Source organism: Asterias amurensis, chromosome 14, assembly GCF_032118995.1.
Source record: "Asterias amurensis chromosome 14, ASM3211899v1".
NCBI lineage: Eukaryota > Metazoa > Echinodermata > Asteroidea > Forcipulatida > Asteriidae > Asterias > Asterias amurensis.
In genome coordinates, this window is record NC_092661.1 from 17,612,631 (window position 1) to 17,632,218 (window position 19,588).

The 19,588-nt window shown below is 37.8% G+C and overlaps 1 protein-coding gene across 1 annotated transcript in view; it reads right to left on the minus strand.

The window, feature by feature from the left end:
* LOC139947589 (syntaxin-binding protein 5-like) overlaps window positions 1-19,588 on the minus strand; it is an 87,859-nt gene that overhangs the window by 49,061 nt on the left and 19,210 nt on the right. The gene's annotated exons all lie outside the window — the stretch shown is intronic.

Genomic DNA, 19,588 nt, shown 5'->3' on the forward strand with positions numbered 1-19,588 from the left:
TTAAGGAAGCTCCAAAGGAAGAACAACAATGTCAAATAAGGCAAAAAAAAACCAAAAAAATGTTTAGCGTCTTGACTGCCTTTTTGAAAAAAGGAGGAATGGTTAGTAAAGGCAGTGGATATCAATGGTAATTACTCAGACTAATTATTAGCATACAGTATAAAACCTTCCTTGGTTACGAGTAATGGGGAGTATGTTAATAGTATATTTGTGAGAAACGGCTCCCTCTGAAGTGGAGTAGTTTTCCAGAAAGAAGTGATTTTCACGAATTTGATTTCAAGACCTCAGAATTAGATTTTGAGCTCTCGAAATCAAGCGTCTGAAAGCACACAACTTTGTGGGACAGGGGTGTTTTGTTCTTTCATTATTATCTCGCAACTTCGACGACCGATTGAGCTCAAATTTTCACAGGTTTGTTATTTTATGCATGTTGAGATACACCAAGTGAGAAGACTGGTCTTTAACAATTACCAATAGTGTCCCATGTCTTTAAATGGTCACCCGACACAGTTTTCTAGACACCAGGCAGGCGCCTTTTTCCAAGATGAGTCCTTGGGAAAAAAGTAGGAATAATTAGTTGAGTACTTGGGCTGACCTACATGTACAAACATATGTAACTGGTGTAGACTCTAAATATACATTTCAGGCTATTATTTTTTCACAATTGACATTTTTTTCCAGTAAAAAAAACAAAAAACAATCGGGAAAACAGACTAAGGCCAAATAAAAAAGAATACCAGTTGATCGTCCCCTCCCTAATCCTTTTTTGAGGCCGCATCTTTTTTTTTACCATTTTTATTTTACTTTTTTTTCTACAAAAAAGATTTTTTTTTCTGTGTGTATCAGTTAACTTACTTATCTTTTGAGAACTTGTAACTACATAAAGTAGGTGGTTACTCTAAAGAAGAATTTGTGGCCAGTTTGAATTAAAGTGCTTGGCGGCCACCTTTCAAGGAAATAAAAAAACTATAAAATAAAAAGGCCCTCATCCTCCTCTTTTTGGAAAAACCCGGACAGTCAACTGCTATATTTGTTTACTCGGCCTAAAGTAGGAAAATTATCATCCCGTAAATGAACATCCCGTCACACTGGGGAAGGGTTCAACAACATCACAGAACATAAAGGTTACATCACGACAGAAAAACATTATTATGAAATAAATGTCCACAACCCAAGAATTATTTCTGCACATTACTTCTCCTTAATTGACAAGCGAGAGTGTAGGCAAAGTTTGAGCAAGGTCAAATTTGTGAGAAATGGCTCCCTCTTAAAGTGACATAGTTTTTGAGAAAAGAGGTAATTACTCACTCAAATAATAAAAGACTTCAGCTAAAGCCTTTTATTATGCTGACAGCACAAAGAGTAATGCAACAAGGGTGTTCTTTCTTTCATTATTCTCTTGCAATTTGATGACCGATTGAGCCCAAATTTTCACAGATTAATATTTTATGCATATGTTTGGATACACCCTGAGTGAGAAATAGGCTACTGGTCTTTGACAATTACCAAGCGTGTCATGTGCCTTTAATCATGGGCCGGAGTGCACAGATGTTACGCGAGTACCTGTCTGGCTCCGCAGTGAGTAAAAGAAGCAATATACGTCATGACACGGCGCATACGCATCATCAAGCACAGTAAATGGCTTAATAAGATACGAGGAAGAAGTAATCCAAGCCTAGCTACATGAACACTCCTTGGCCTATTATGCTGTTCTCAACCCATGTATAGTCTTAAATTGCCAGTAAAAGACCATTTAGATGATCATAATGCATAGTGTGCAGCACCTTTTCAAGATGTATTTCTTTAATGAGTAGTTTTGGTGCTTTCTATTGTAAATTTGTGTATGTTTTCCCTAACTGTTATTTTGCTTATTTTATCTTAAACATGTTCAAGTGTGTGTCCGGTAATGTTATTCTCGCTCGGCTTGGCCTGCACATTCTCGTCATAGAGAGACCGGCTTTGGGGGGGGGGGGGGACTTTCTTTGCCTCAATGCTGCAGGTCTAAATTTCTTTTCCATTGTTGTTGTTGTTTTTAAACGATGCTATTATTAGTAGTACATGTATCTTTTATTATTCACTGGATATGTACAAGGTATTTGTTTTGTTTACACATTGTCTCTGCTGCATCCTGAACATCTATTAAGATTGATTTGGCGCATTACAAATGGCTATAATTATTATTATTTAGTGTGTGTGTACAACGTACATTGTAGAGATGGCACGACACTAAATATCTCAAATAAAATGGGTTACAATGTACTGTCAGTGGTTTAACTGGACAAGCATGGAGCTATGATTTTATGAATAAAGCTTTTTCATTTGTGCATTTTTTCAATTTCATTTAAGAGGAAGATGGGGGGGGGGGTGGTTAGTTACATGTCATTGGCTTTATAATTGTGGCAAAGAACCCAGTACCACACGCGCTGTCCCTTTATGGAATTAGACTATGAGATGGCGTCATTGTCAACGTGTCAGATTGACAATGACGTCACCTTGATTCAAAGGACAGTACTTGCAGTCACTCTTCACCCATGTATTCATGGCCTGAATTTTCTAGCAGAAAAATGTGCTTTAAATAGTATAAACAGATTTCACCATGATTTCTCAAGTAAGCAGAAAATTTCTAAGCGCACATGCACGTTCACCATGGATTTGCATTCTGACGTCACTCGAGTGCTTACCGCGGATTAGCCAGCATTTACCTTTGTTTACGATAAACAGCTTCATGAAATACAAATTCTGTCAAAACGGCGGCTTACATATTTTATGAAATTGGGCCCTGCCTGCAGGTGATGGTGATCCCACACAATAATAGGTTGTATTAGTCACGGTACATATCTATCAACCTCTACATTTAACCTCCTGCCAAGAAATCTATAAAGCTATTTGTAGAGGGGCAAGCTTCAGACGCATGGGATTTGATTCAATGTGTGTAATCGGACATGTTTGTTTATATACCTACCCATCACTACACACATCACCCTGTACAAATCCCTCCAGATATGTTATGTCTATTTCCAGAACCAGTGTGTGCTCACGCTAGGTATAGGTTGACAACCTTTACATCTCACAGAAATATTTGTACATTTGCATTTGCACACATTTATTTCATTGCTGCCCTACATGTACACTTACACATTTTACAAAGTTTTATAATTATATTCAAATTATGAGTAGATACAGTATTACTTAGTATCTTAGGATATGAAAGTTTACAATGATTTAGATAGTTATATATCATGTATATTAGGAAGCTTTTAAAGTAGGACAACAATTAGGTTAGGGTGAAGCAGATCCTTTTGTGCCTTAACCTATGGACAGACAAACAACATAAAATACTATACAGAAGAAAGAAAACACAAGACAGACTAGACAAACAGAATACACGACAGAGGCTAATATAAATTGGAGCAATTTTTACATTGCTACGTACATGTGAGTCACTTCACTCCAAGGAACATTACAGAATTGGTAAGAGAGAAAATTCCATCTAAGATCAAAGATTTACATGAAACTTACACAGTCAAATGATGATGATAGTAGGAAACATCCCTAAAAACATTTCTTTCTGAAATGTCATCTTTCATGAGAAATGAATCAATCTAATATCCCATTTAGAGTGTATCGCTCAGTGAGCGTTTTATTCATCTTTAAAATTGATGTGATGCAAAATGTGCGATCGGTTTTTCACTATTTTCTCGTGACCCAGATGGCCGATTGATCTCAAACCTCAACAGGTTTGTCAGTTTATGCATATATGGTGGATTACATATAGTGCTTTAAATACACTTTACATAGACTGCCAGCAACTGTTTTGTTTTGTTAGAAAACCAATTCTGAAATGTTCCTTTAATACATGGAATTCAAAATGAGATTCGAGTAGAAGGCATTTTGTCACTTTGTGTAAAACATTGGCTGGTCACAGCTCGATGACGTCAAAACCCAGCATCGTTCTACTCCATGATTGATGTAGACTACTAGAGGCTAGAGTGAGGGTCGACAAGCGAACAGTATTCATGCTTCACCCCTTCCTTGCTTTCTCTCTACACTATACCTTAGAAGTGCGATGATAGACAGAATTTTCTTTCATATCAGATGAAAGGTTATACCATACGCTGATTCCAAAAAAAAAAACAGTATCAATCTTGCACATCCTTGGCATGTCCCCTGTGTTCATTAGCAATATAAATGTTGGCTGATTTTAATGAAAGAAAGGGCTCTGACTAAATAAGTCCAATAAGCCCAAAGAGTTATATATACATAAGAACTAGAGGGCGCACTGGCCTAGTTACACAGAATTTCATAGAGCTGCTAAGCAAAACATTCTGCTTAGCATGAAATCTCTCCTCGATAAAAACAGGATTACCAACCAAATTTCCATTTGTTGCATATTGCTTGTTACTAGTATTAATACACATCGGTGTATGGGTAAAAAAACAAAATTAATATTCTTTATCCCCGATGCAAATTTAATATCTATTATACTTGTTACTAGTGTTCAGCTGTTGTTTGCTAAATCCTGAAAATATCGTGAACATTTGGTTGGTAATCCTGTTTTTATCAAGGAAGAAGATTCATGCTTAGCAAACTTTTGTGCTTAGCAGCTCTATGAAATTGGGCCCAGAACTTGAATTGGATGCTCTTAACCACTCGGCCATGACACCTTACATGTATGTAGGATATGGGTGACTTAAAGTACACCTCAATCACATACAACCTTTAGGGTTCTCACCCATATAACTCACACTGCGAGACAATCCTCCAAGACCTCCAAGACAATAGCATTTACTTAACATATACTTAAAAGCAAAGTTAACCTTTTGTTTTAATATAATGCTAAATTTGCATCGGGGATAAAGTTACTATGTTAACATGGTATTTTGGTTGGGAACCTTATTCTGGTCATGGACCTCCATGTTCTGGTTAAAGCATAACATATTGTTTTGCTTAGCCACAAGTATGAAATTCGGCATGTTATTGCAATATTTAGATTTTAATTTCAGATAATCTTGACCCTCGGATCAAGGACTTGCAAATTTATTGTCATTTTTGTTCAAACAATAGAATTTCTGAGTTTTTTTTTATACAGTGAAGTCGTACAATATGTTTGCAAATAACCAGTGGCTAAGACGATCTTTAAAACTATAAGCCATGACTTGAGATGCAGCCGTAAATGCATGCCTAGCTCTTCCGTCACATGGAACAGGTGATCGCATTGTACATCAACCACTACTACCAGAAATCACTTATAAATATTCATCCCAGCAAATTAGCATAAATTTGAATAACAGTGCTGGAGGCTGTTTGACTAATCATCCGGAGTGCAGGGCACAATCAGAGCAGGTAATACGTATATAATATTCAGGCAGGTCAGCGTCGGTGCTATAATGATTATTGGAATGTAGGCCTATGGCGTTTGGCTGTTCAGCAGATTCAGCTAGACCCTATTTACATTTTGTCCCTTAGTTGTGTTCCTTGAGGCAGGTTAGTACAGTAGAGTCAGTGACGTCCCCTCACACAATTCTGTTCCCACAATACAGTACCGTCTGCTGGTTGGATATAACATATGGAACAAGTTTAAACCTGCATTGAACAATGTTAACACTCAATTCTTAATACAAAATATCACAACTTCATCGACATGTAGTCTGTAACTTATACATGTAAACATTACATTGAATATTATTTGGATTTTACCCTTACAGATGTGTTTTTAAAAGCAAACCTAGTACTTTCCTGAGTGCTGTAAAAAGACAATCCAAAGGCATGTCACTCTGGTGGGATGTTAAAATCAATACAATGTTGTGGAAACGCTTACAGAAAAACCAGGGACCCTTGCTTTGGCAATATCATATTGCATGCATTTAAAATCGGCTGGGACTACTAGACTACCTAGCTTTTACTTGAATAGTGGATTGTTATAACTTCACTACTGCGGAGTGAGTTCTTAAAGGGTGGCTGCAGTGTTTTTTTAATTCATTTAAACGATTAAACATGATTTTTTAAACTTGAATTTTTTTTAAATATTTTTTATTAAATGCGCAAGTATTTTAAAAATGGTTTTCAAGAGATTAGGGGAACCCACCCCGCCCCTAAAAGGGGGCCTTCATTTGCATAAACGTGACGTCATGTCGCTAACCCGAGCTGTCGGGCCCCCTGGCTGTGTGCATATAGAGACGTGTGCACTGTGTGGCCTGGTACCTAGGCGCGTGTAGTTAGGGACCAGACGATTATTTTGCCGACGATATGTTTGAATTCCCGACGTGACGTCGATGGTAGGGGGCGGTAACAATCCACAAAAGGGGGGGGGCATGACTTATTCGCTAATTACGCAAGTCAGATATGTCGGGAATAAACATAACACATTTTATTGATGTTCAATACATATATCAGAAATAAATGACAGCAAAACTAACTGTTTTATTTTAATTCACTGCAGCATCCCTTTGATAATTGGTCTCAATGTTTTGACTAGCTTGCTCTAGTCATCGCAATGCCTCAAATCACATTAATACTGTATATCACATACATGTACTTATAATAAAATCAACACATTCAAAGAAAATGCATTAATTTATTTGATATCGCACAAAAAAAAACTAAAGGTTATTTTTACCGTGCCTGGATGTCCAGGTGTGTTTATTTATTTATATATGCCTAAAGCTTGCCATTAAGTACACAATGAAAACAGATGTGTGCAATTTCAAATCTAGCCATGAAACGCAGATCAATCCGACAACACTTTATAACAAAACAAGACAAAAAGGGGCTTTTAGAAGAAACCAAAATTGAATCACATACCCATTTATTTAATTTGCTTGCGCTTATAATGAACGTCCACTTTGGGAAAAAAAAACACAAAAAAACAACTCTGACTACCGGCATTTCTGCAAATGGCATTCAGCAAACAAAACCAGATTGTACGGTATAAAAAATTGATCAAAGAATTGCAAAGTGAAGGTCAGGCCTAGACGGTGTTTCTACAGCAGGCTTAGCGGCGTAATCTTAACATTTATCATAAATAACACTAAACGATTTTAATAATCCATTCCATTCTGCTGTGTGAGTATGGGTATGGTTATATGCAGACATGATACTTCACGTGGGCAATGAAGGCAATTGCCTCCACTCCCTTGCCTTGGTGCCCATGGCATTGCCTTGGTGCCCTTGAAATGTCCAGTTGAAATTTACAATTTCCTCGAAGGGCGCCTGCCCTTTACCAGGGAGAAAATGCCTTGCCCTTTGAAGGCAGTGGACACTTTTGGTAATTACTCAAAATAATTATAAGTATAAAACCTTACCTTACTTGGTAACGAGCAATGGGGAGAGGTTGGTAGTATATAAAACATTGTGAGAAACGGCTCCCTCTGAAGTGGATTAGTTTTCGAGAAAGAAGTAATTTTCCACAAATTCAATTACGAGACCTCAGAATTAGAATTTGAGGTCTCGAAATCAAGCATCTGAAAGCACACAACTTTGTGTGACATGGGTGTTTTTTCTTTCATTGCTATCTCACAACTTCGACGACCAATTGAGCTCAAATTTTCACAGGTGTGTTATTTTATACATATGTTGAGATACACCAAGTGAGAAACACTGGTCTTTGACAATTACCAATAGTGTCCAGTGTCTTTAAAAACCCCAAAGCATACGGGCCTATATAGCAGTGCAAAGAGCATTGCAGCAGAACCATGAATTTTGTATATTAAATAGAATATAAAAAGAATAGTTTGTTTTCTTCGAGACATATAGTCTTCTTTCAAGTTTTTTTCTTCTCCTTAAATTTGATATGCGCGAGACTTTCACAGTCTATACAGCACAAATTACATTACATCTGTTAATCAACATGAAATTTGCTACTGGAATTGCATATTATACATGTACGTAGCAAGTAATGTAAAGTTACTCAAATGCAATCAAATGTAGAGAGGGAAGATCTTTATTATCAGCGGTCTAGTCATAGTGAGAAGCAATATGGACTGCACTGTACCCGCCGATTAACGTAAATTGCTAAATGCACTGTAGACTAAATTGAGAATGAAAGAATGAAATATATGAAATCTTAACTGGACGGTCTACTGTCACTGTGTGCTATGAGAAGACATGTATGCTAATACTCATGCCACGATAAGCCTCGCTGACTATCACTTCGTACAATGACGTCTTATAAGGACAAATTAGAAGAAAAAAAAAGACATGTTTAGAGTATCGTCTTTTTGAAAAAAAGGAAGGAGTAGGTGTGTTTTTTTTTAATTTAAATGGTCGCCTGTCACATTTTTTTAAGACTTGGGCCTTTATTACTTTTTTCCCATTTTTTATTCTTCGTCTGAGATCATTAGAAATATCCCTTCTGTTTCGTTAAAAAAAAAGAGGGAAAAAAGGGAATAAAAAGATGCTGCTTCTAAGTTGTCTAAAAAGGTAGGGGGCGGGGACGCTTAACATGTTTTTTATTTTATTTGGCCTACGTGTATGAATGCAGGATATTGTGGAACACTTGGAGGAATGATTTGTTCTTGTCATCTTATAATTTCGCCAAGAGCCTCATTGAGCTCTGTGCAAATTAATGTCTTAAAGACCTGCTTGAACAAAAATGTCAAGTCGTGAACGTTGCTGAATTTCACTTCAAATGTTTTCAATGAATAAGGAAATCAAGTCATATGATTATAAAAAGACTTCAATTGTGTAAAAAAAACAATCATTTTGCATGCCGTTATCCAGCACTTTTCTGAGAGATTTGCGAAAAGGCCAGTTATGTAATCACTCTCAAAACGTCATAGTTGGGAGCTCCAATTTGTAAAGCCGCTTTGTTGCAGCGTGGAGGTCAACGTGTTTTTAGTTTTTCAAAACCTTTAGGTATATCAAATCTACATTAAAATGGTGAACAAGTGCATTATAAACAAGTTAAAATACCATTTCCGTTGAAAACATTCCGCTCAGGTGTTTAAAGGATCTGGGTACTTTTTGCAGGACACAAAACACAATGTCCACTGATTTACATTAAACTCACACCGTTTGAAGATAATGATGGTAGAAAGCTTCCCTTAAAATGATACTTACTGAGGTGCTGTAGTTTTTTAGAAATGAGTAAACCAAGTCACGAAACTATTTGTCTCAGTGACACAAAAATTATTTCTGCGCCTTGAACACCCAGCAGGGTGGATATGTGCGCATTACAAGTCTTATTATTATTATTATTATTATTATTATTATTATTATTATTATTATTATTATTATTATTATTATTATTATTATTATGTAAAATGTATTTTGTTTTACTCATTTCTCAAAAACTACAACACCTAAAAGTAATTTTTTAAGGGAAGCCTTCTACTATCATTTCTTTGTGTAAGTTTAATGTAAATCTGTGGACATTGTGTTTTGTATTACAAAAAGTACAATTTAGCAACACATGAAACAGGTGAATGGTCAGAGAAGAGGAAAGTACTAAAAAAAAAAATGCAGATTTGTGATTGGGCAAGTCACAAGACATTGCGCTAAATATTTGTTGTTTTCAGTTTAGTGAAATAGAGGGCCAGTCAATCTTCCTCATCACCACATTCCGTCTTCTGTACCTATTATAAAGTATGACAGTTTTTAACATTCTTGCAAGCTTATTGGAAGAAGACGTACATGTATACCGACACGTGAAGTGTCCTTCCGCAATAAGAGGAACTGCATCGTTTCCCAACTGATGTTTGGACTTCGCCCGTAGGACGCGAACCGCGGTTTAGGGTCTATTTTAGATTTGGCGCCCATTAATTCATCTGAGCTCATTTTTGTATTATTTAAATATTTCAGGATCCTTTAATTGTAAAGTTTATATTCTGCATTTCTTTTATTGGTGATTTATCGTTCAAATAAATCAGAGTTTCTGTTATTGTGCATCATATCTCGAATTCTCTAAACTTGGTTTTTATTTCAAAAAGGGAGTTGTAAAGTTTTAGACATAAACAAAAGGGATGACTGATAGCAGCATAGGGTAAAGGAGGGGGGGGGGCGATGCTTGCATTAGGCCTTGGGGCCAATTTCACAAAGCAATAAAATTAATCGCAAGACAAATTTTCAGTATCACCATAGTGATTTGTATTGTGACATCAAACTACAATTGATTTGCAGTTACGATCAATCTTAGATCTTTGTGAAATTGGCCCCTGGGCGACTAGTGTGACTAGTGTCGTAGTCGCGAATATTGACTGCTTAGTCGAGTCGCGACTACTGCTTTTCAACTACTCCATTTATCTTGCCGCCACCAGGACTACTAAAAAAATAGTTGCGACTACTAAAAAAGAGTCGCAAGTACTTCAAAAATAATTGCCCCGACCTCTTTGGTGAACCAATTGTGTCGCTCATGACTATTCACGACAACATAATCTACTTACAAAACAGACATCACTGACACAATCCTTCAATCCTTTCAGCTTGAATTTTACTTTATTGCGCCTGTGGCAAACATTGCCAAGTGACAATGCATCTAGAGAATTAAAAATGCGCTAAAGTCCTAGTCCAGACTAGTCGAGTAGTATATTTCACTAGTCGCCCATAATAATAATATTAATAATAATAATATTAATAATAATAATAATAATAATAATAATAATAATGATAACAACAACAACAACGACAACGACAACGACAACGACAACGACAACGACAACGGCAACGGCAACGGCAACGGCAACGGCAACGGCAACGGCAACGGCAACGGCAACGGCAACGGCAACGGCAACGGCAACGGCAACGGCAACGGCAACGGCAACGGCAACGACAACGACAACGACAACGACAACGACAACGACAACGACAACGACAACGACAACGACAACGACAACGACAACGACAACGACAACGACAACGACAACGACAACGACAACGACAACGACAACGACAACGACAACGACAACGACAACGACAACGACAACAACAACAACAACAACAACAACAACAACAACAACAACAACAATAATAATAATAATAATAATAATAATAATAATAATAATAATAATAATAATAATAATAATAATAATAATAATAATAATAATTGTGGCTTCTTATATAGCGCACATGTCCGTCACTCAGTGACGCTCCTGGCACTGGCTCCTGGCACTGTAACATACATTATATTCTGCAAGATGTGGGACTACATTTTGAATTATGAGACCTAATTCTGATAGCACCATGTAATGTTTTACAAGGTGCTGTGGTGCAATTTGCTGCCGATCGGACCAGGAACACCGGGGCGAACCCCTTCTCTTTTCGATAAGTGCACTGGGTTCTTTTACATGCGTTACAAACACATTGGACCAACGGCTTAACGTCCCATCTGAAGGACGAAGCAATGGTTAAGTGTCTTGCTTTTAGGACACAAGTGTCACGGCTGGGGATTCGAGCCCACAACCTGCTGATCAGAAACACCAGAGTTTGAATTCGGTGCTCTTAACCGCTCGGCCACAACACCGCTCAGCCACAACACTTCCACAACACACCCAGGCCTACATTTCATGCTTGTGGTTATAATGATGCAGATGCAGCCTCTGATCATCTCTGATATTGCATGAATGGCAAATGGAGATAGTTTAAATGCACTATACAATGTATTATGTGCTGTACATGGCTGCAGGCAGATCACTATGTGACGCCACTCTCCATCTGTGCCAATCACAACGCATTATATGTAGCATTATGGGACACATAGCAATTTAAAGGAATGAAGCATGAATTGTTATTTGAAATAAACATTTAAAGGAACATGTTGTCTTGGATGGGTCGAGTTGGTCTTTGAAAAGCGTTCGTAACCCTTTTTTTTATATAATGCATATGGGTAGAAAGATGTTATAAAAGTAGAATACAATGATCCATACAAACATGCCCCGAAATTGCACGGTTTTCCTTTTACCTCGTCGACTAACACGGCCGGCCATTTATGGGTGTCAAGTTTTTGCTGCCCATAAATGGCCGACCGTGTTAGCTTGTACAGTAAAAGGAAAACCACGCAATTCGAGGCAAACTTAAGTGGATCATTGTATTCTACTTTTAAAATATCTTTCCAACCATATATGCATTTTATAACAAATGCCTACAACCGCTTTTTATAGACCAACTCGACCGATCCAAGGCAACGTGTTCCTTTAAAGTCACCTGGACTTGGACGTAATGTACTTATATATAGAAGAGTTTGCGGTAACACCATGTAATTTGTACTTTGCACGTGTGTTTACTATACGCATTGCAGGCAAAGTCTGCCTCGATTGACGTCACAAAAGGGGTAGGCGAGTCAGCCCCTCAAACAACTTTATATATTTTTTAAACATATAAATCGTGACAAACAATTACTAAAAAAAATGTTTTATTGTTCGTAAGCATATACTCTTATGTTTGAAAGGAAAAAAAATCTATTTCCAGGTGACTTTAAAAACAAAAAACCCTCAGAATTTCATGAATCGGACCATTACTTACTTTGAATTACAATTTTACATATTGTCTATTTTCATTTACATTAGTAATTATATCCATTGTTATTTACCATCCATTTTTTTCTTTTTTACCATCACATTTCCAATTTAAAGAACTATTAAATCCGTTTCTATTTATTTTCTATTTTGAGTTAGGATCTATTTTGATTTACCATCCATTTTGAGACTGATCTCGAATTCAAGGCATCTTGACAGCTTTAATCATCTTGATTAAACATTTACAGAAAATAAGGTATTTAAAGGCATGGACACTATTGGTAATTACTCAAAAAAAATGGTAAGCATAAAAACTTACTTGGTTACGAACAATGGAAAGCTGTTGATAATATAAAACATTGTGAGAAACGGCTCCCTCTGAAGTATAAACGTAGGTTTTGAGAAAGAAGTAATTTCTCACTCAAATATTTGACTTGATCTAAAGACAAAAAATAGTTAATGGCCTGACGTTTCGACCCTAGCAGAGTCTTTCTCGAGAAAGCCTTCGAGAAAGACTCTGCTAGGGTCGAAACATCAGGCCATTAACTATTTTTTGCATTTATACTCTCGGTCCATTTGGTTGGTAAGTTGTTTGCAACAGCTAATTCTGTTTTCTTGATCTAAAGACCTCAGCTGAGGTCTCAAATTCAAGGCATCTGAAAGCACACAACTAACTTGTGTGACAAGGGTGTTTTTTCTTTCACTATTCTCTCGCAATTTTGACGACCAAGTGAGTTTAAATTTTCCCAGAGTGGTTATTTTATGTGAGATACACCAAGTGAGAAGACTGGTGTTTGATAATTACCAAACGTGTCCAGTGTCTTTAAGAACAACAACTAACATTAAGAGTAGCAAATCATGTTTTTTTAATAGTGTAAGATTTTGCTCTGCTATACATGAAGGGAAATTGTTCACTGACATACTACGGTTGTATAATGGAAGGGCATGTACAATGAGGTCACCTGTTTAATTAAAACGTCTGCAACTACAGTACAATGTCGGTTAAGGGTCCACAGTACACGTCTACATGTACATGCTTCAATTATTTATTATTTATTATGTATGGTGTGAAGTGAATCATGGAGTTTTTCATTTAAAAAAAAGGTCGATCAGCAACAAAGCTCTGTGTCCGAGTGGTTTAAAGGCACTGGACACTGTAGAGTGTCAAGGCCGGGTGGTTTAGAGCATCGAATTCAAGTTCTGGTGCTGATTCACCGGAGTGTGGGTTTGAATCCCTGTGTCCTTGAGCAAGATACTTTACTATAATTGCTTCTTTTCACCCAGGGGTATAAATGGGTACCTGCGAGGGTAGAGGTTGATATTGTGTATGAAAAGCCACAAGCGTCTTACAGGCAGCTCAGGGCTGTATACTCCCTAGGGAGCTGAGAAACATTGCAGGGATGTTATTGGCCCTATGACCAGGACACTAATGTAAAGCGCAATGATACGGTTATTGTGAAATGCGCTATATAAGAATTTGTTATTATTATTGGTAATTACTAACAATAACTATTAGAAGCTTACATGGTAAGGGGAAATGGAGAGCTGTTGACGGTATAAAATATTGTAATCTGAAGGAACACAGTTTCTGAGAAAGATGTACATTTGTAACTTCAGACTCAACTTCAAACTTCAGGCCTGAAAGAAACTCCAAGGACATCAGCGTACACCAAGCAATGTTCTAAAATTTACATCCATCAGTATATGCCTCTAGTCTCCTAATGTTTATGCATCATGAGTACGTCACAATTCTACACCAAAACAAGGCCATAGATGCAGCCACTGCAAGTGGTGGCGGACGTGTGCCTACAGCCTCATTTGGGCCAAGAATTATGACAACATGCATGAATGTTCAGAGAGGCGTATATGCATGTGAATTCAAACTTCCCGACCCAACTGCCCCATAGGAAAATAACATCAACACCAACTACTTTACAAATCTATGACCATTGGGGATACTACACTACATGTACACTTGACTGACATTTCCAGGAACTGTGCAGGGGCTGAGCTTTGTCGATCTCTGGGAAAGCAAATCTGTCCTTAGATTCGTCACATGAGTTATTCAACATGCAGAGGGTCTGTTGATTGGTTTGGGTGTGTGTCACATGATCATAATTGCATCCATATTGAACACATTGTACTTATGAACATGAAATACAAAGCACAAAGGTACAATGATGTACATGTACATAAATCTGTGTACAATGCATGGTACCAAAGATGTGATTGGACGAGTGTAACCATACCTGAAGGATGGTTCCCCATTAAGCCCAGTTCACACTTCCTGCGAATTCGCATGCGGTACGATATTTGACGTCACAGTACTGATTTCGCAGCAAATGGTCTGCAGAAGTTGAGCACAAGTCAACTGACCAGAATTATTTGTTGCAAATTATTTGAAGTAATCATTGCGAAGTTGTGACGTCAAAACTTGTATCGCTTTTGCAGGATGAACAGGGCCCCATTTCGTAGAGCTGCTAAGCACAAAAATTTGCTAAGCATAAAATTTCTTCCTGATAAAAACAAGATTAAAATCAAAATTTCCATGTGATTGTGATTTTCAGGATAAGCAAACAACAGCTAAATACTAGTAACAAGCAATATGCAACAAATGGAAGTTTGGTAGGTAATCTTGTTTTTATCAAGGAAGAAATTTCATGCTTAGCAAATTTTTGTGCTTAGCACCGCTATGAAATTGGGCCCTGGGCTTTACTCTAGACCCAGAATCTCCCAGAATTTACATTTCAGGAAGGACAAAGTGTCTGGCCTTTCTATTGTTGATAAAGAAACCGTATTGCCATAGACAGCCAAATGTTAGCAAAACATCAAACCCTGTGTTAAAGGAACACGCTGCCTTGGATTGGACGAGTTGGTCTATAAAAAGCGTTCGAAAACCGTTTGTTATGAAATGCATTGGTAAGAAGATGTTTTAAAAGTAGAATACAATGATCCACACAAATTTGCCTCGAAATTGCGTGGTTTTCCTTTTACTTTCCAAACTAACACAGTCGGCCATTTATGGGAGTCCCATATTATGTACATGTAAATGGTCGACCGTGTTAGTCGGCAAGGTTAAAGGAAAACCAAGCTAATTTCGAGGCATGTTTGTGTGAATCATTGTATTCTACTTTTACAAACATCTTTCCAATCATGCATTTAATAACAAACGCTTTTTATAGACCAACTCGTCCGATTCACAACAACATGTTTCTTTAAACAGATGTTGTGTCCATTCAATTCAACATTTCTGCAAGTTTTTCAAATTAAAACATTATACTGATTTATGGTTGCTTTGTTTCCAACAAATTCTACACTGTTTTAGAACATTTGTGTAACACTGTTAAGCCCGGTTCATACTTCCTGCGAATTTCATTGCGTCACAACAGGAAATGGAGCTCGAACGATTGTTGCGTCACCAAAATTCGCTTCGCATTCACATTCGCAGGAAGTATGAACCGGGCTTTACATACATGTACAGTGGCTAACTGATTTTGCTCTGCATTTATGGTTCATCAGTGACCAATGTCACTCTTACATGTAGGCCTATTATTCCAAATAATAAACACATTATACTGTGCCTCAGGGAAATAGAACGCTCCTGGGATCACCTTGGGAGTCCGAGTTTTAACCATAGCACTTGAAGCAGTCAATATTTGTTTTATAACACCCCAATAGACTATTTATCATCTTTGTACATGTAACGCTTGTCTGCACGTTTCAGATACACAGATGCACAACTGATCGGGTTCGAGGTGGGTAAAAAGACGTCTGGGTACTGCGCGCCGCGTGATAGTCGTCGAACTATCACACGGCAAACGATACACTATCACACGGCAAACAATGCACTATCTCACGGCAATTGATGCACTATCACGCGGCTGCCGTCTAGTAAAACTTAGACATATCATGTGACGCACTCTAAACCAGTTAAATAGCAGAATACTTGTAAGGGGTGTTATAACCGTATACTACACACTGCAAGTGTGTCATCCAATAGGCTTCACATACATTGTTCGTGTCAATGACGTACACATACATGTATACATGCATACATTATGTGTAATAGATCTATACTCTTGGTTGAGTACATGTAACTACAGTATTCAGACAATAAATAATAATAATTTTAGATTTTTATAAGGGCAAATACACCGTGTCTCAAAGTGTTTCCAACATTATTACCCTGATCACTGGACCATAAATAACCAACAGGCCTGTATGCTTCGTTTTTGCTAGGACAAGGGCACCAAGGCATTTTCTCTTTGGCAAAGGGCACCCTATGAGGAAATTGTAAATTTCTCACGGAGCATTTCAAGGGCACCAAGGCAATGGCAAGGGGCAACGGCGGCAATCGCCTCCGTTGCCTCCGTGAAGTATCAGGCCTGAACCAATGTACCCATGTTTCTACCTGTTCAAACCGTGAGGACTTTAGCAAAAGGGATCTAGGTGTTTGACAAAGCGAGGACGTTCTCGCTTCACTTTCAATACAAAACCGATGGGGACATTGCTAAAGTCAAACCAAAGAGAAGTCCTTGATTAGCGGGATTCACAAATGTGTGTGTGTGTGAGTACATGGGCATGTCTGCTATTGATAACCGCGAACTTAACAAAAGGGATCCGGGAAAAGTTACACCAGGGACACCCCTCGTAAGATTTTGTGTACAAAACCAATGGGGACATCTGAAAAATAAATGTCCAAACAATGGGAGAACAAAGAGAAGTCCTCGGTACACTATAAAAATACATGTGTGTACATGTACATCACATGTCCACATTCAAACCGGTAACCTACATACATAATATAACAAAAGAGGGGACCAATCCATGCATGGAGGATTTTCTTCCTACATGGTCCATGGTTCGGGAAAGGCCCACAGTTGGAAAACGTGTACAAAACCAATGAGAGCTGTTGCAAAAAAGCAAGAGGGACGCAACATGAGGCCCATGGGTGCAGGCATCTACAAGAGTGGGGGTGTCTGTGAGTTACTTTTACAATATATACCAAATGAACATAACCATCTAATTGGGCCCTGCAGCCGATTTCACGAAACGCTAGGATTAATCCCATCTCGATTTAGGACGAGTAAGTCGTCCTAACTTGGGATGGGTTCAATGCGTCCCACGAGTTCAAGTTTCCACAGTTTTGTTATTTTGTGCATATAATAACGAGAGACAGCAAGTGAGAAGACTAGTCTTTGACAAGTACTAAAGGTGTCCAGTGTCTTTAATTAACGCCAATTTTGTTTCTTGAGTTTCATTTGATCAAACAGGTTATTCCTTAACTCTAAATGAAGTTAGAAATAGATGCAAGAATTAAGAGGGAGGGAAAAATAACAGTAAATTGTACTATAATGTATTGCAGTTTACAATGTACATGTACATTTACACTACTGATTCATGTAGATTTCACGAAACGCTAGGATTAATCCTATCTCGATTTAGGACGAGTAAGTCGTCCTAACTTGGGATGGGTTCAATGCGTCCCACGAGTTCAAGTTTCCACAGTTTTGTTATTTTGTGCATATAATAATGAGAGACAGCAAGTGAGAAGACTAGTCTTTGACAAGTACTAAAGGTGTCCAGTGTCTTTAATTAACGCCAATTTTGTTTCTTGAGTTTCATTTGATCAAACAGGTTATTCCTTAACTCTAAATGAAGTTAGAAATAGATGCAAGAATTAAGAGGGAGGGAAAAATACTAGTAAATTGTACTATAATGTATTGCAGTTCACAATGTACATGTACATATACACTACTGATTCATGTAGGACTACATTTGAATATTTTGCAATTAGTTATTCTATTCTGTTCAACAATTTAACTGTTCATGTTTTTTTAGAAAGTTCTTTTTCTCGCCGCACATTTGTGAAAATTACGAGTGACTACTGAATTTGAGAGAAGTATTTCCACCATTAAGGAATTCTTGAAACATCCTCCGTCCGTGCAGACTGCAATGACACAAGACGCTGAGCTGTCCCGGTTTTCGACCATGATTAAACTGCAGCGTTGGGATTAGGTGAGGTCTATTTCTTGAGCTCGCTAGCTAGCCCAGACTGCAGCTAGGATAGCGCAGGCACGCACGGAGGGCTGTGACACCTGACATTTAAATCAGCCATCCATCACATAGACTGTGCCATACTGACAACCAGCTGGTTTTATGCTGGATGTACATGTAATATGTACATGTGTGCCATCCCAGGATGTACTGAGCTGATGCAACCTAATTACTATTACACTGTATATTATGCACACAGTACTTTATACATGTCCAATTGTTTCCTCACTGCTTACTTAGATTATTTGCCTACAGTACATTTATGTCAGTGTTTTTTTTTTTTTTACCCCACCGGGGTCAGATGTTGATAATGAGGTTGTGGTACTAGGCAGTGGTTGTAGTTGTTTATGCGCGTATGTCGTCTGTCTTGTCTAGTGGCTGCATACTAATTATGTACCATCACCATGCACGCTACACGCAGTCAGATAACATGGCTTCAGTGCACACCATATTGTACACTGTTATTGTGTATACGGCATTCCTCGCTAGTAAAACTGGACTTTCAAGTATGCATTTTTCCCTGTCCATCCTGTCATGTCACCTACAAAAGTGCTATTCACATGACAGCAATTTAACTTGGGTCCCTTGCTATTAATCTTAGCATGGTTGTAACATGTAGCGATGTTTGACAAGATTTTGGAAGAGAACTTGGACAGTAGAACAAATTGTTGTCCTTTCACACAAGGTACATTTTGTAAAATTTTACAACCATGCTACAATTATTGCTTTCAAGTGAAAGTGGCTTAAAGACACTGGACACTATTGGTAATTGTCAAAGACTAGTCTTCTCACTTGGCGCATCTCAACATATGCATAAAATAACAAACCTGTGAAGATTTGAGCTCAATTGGTCGTCCAAGTTAAGAGATAATAATGAAAGAAAAAACACCATTGTCACACGAAGTTGTGTGCTTTCAGATGCTTGATTTCGAGACCTCAAATTCTAAATCTGAGGTCTCGAAATAAAATTTGTGGAAAATTACTTCTTTCTCGAAAAGCAATCCACTTCAGAGAGAGCTGTTTCTCACAATGTTTTATACTATCAACCTCTCCCCATTACTCGTTACAAAGTAAGGTTTTATGAT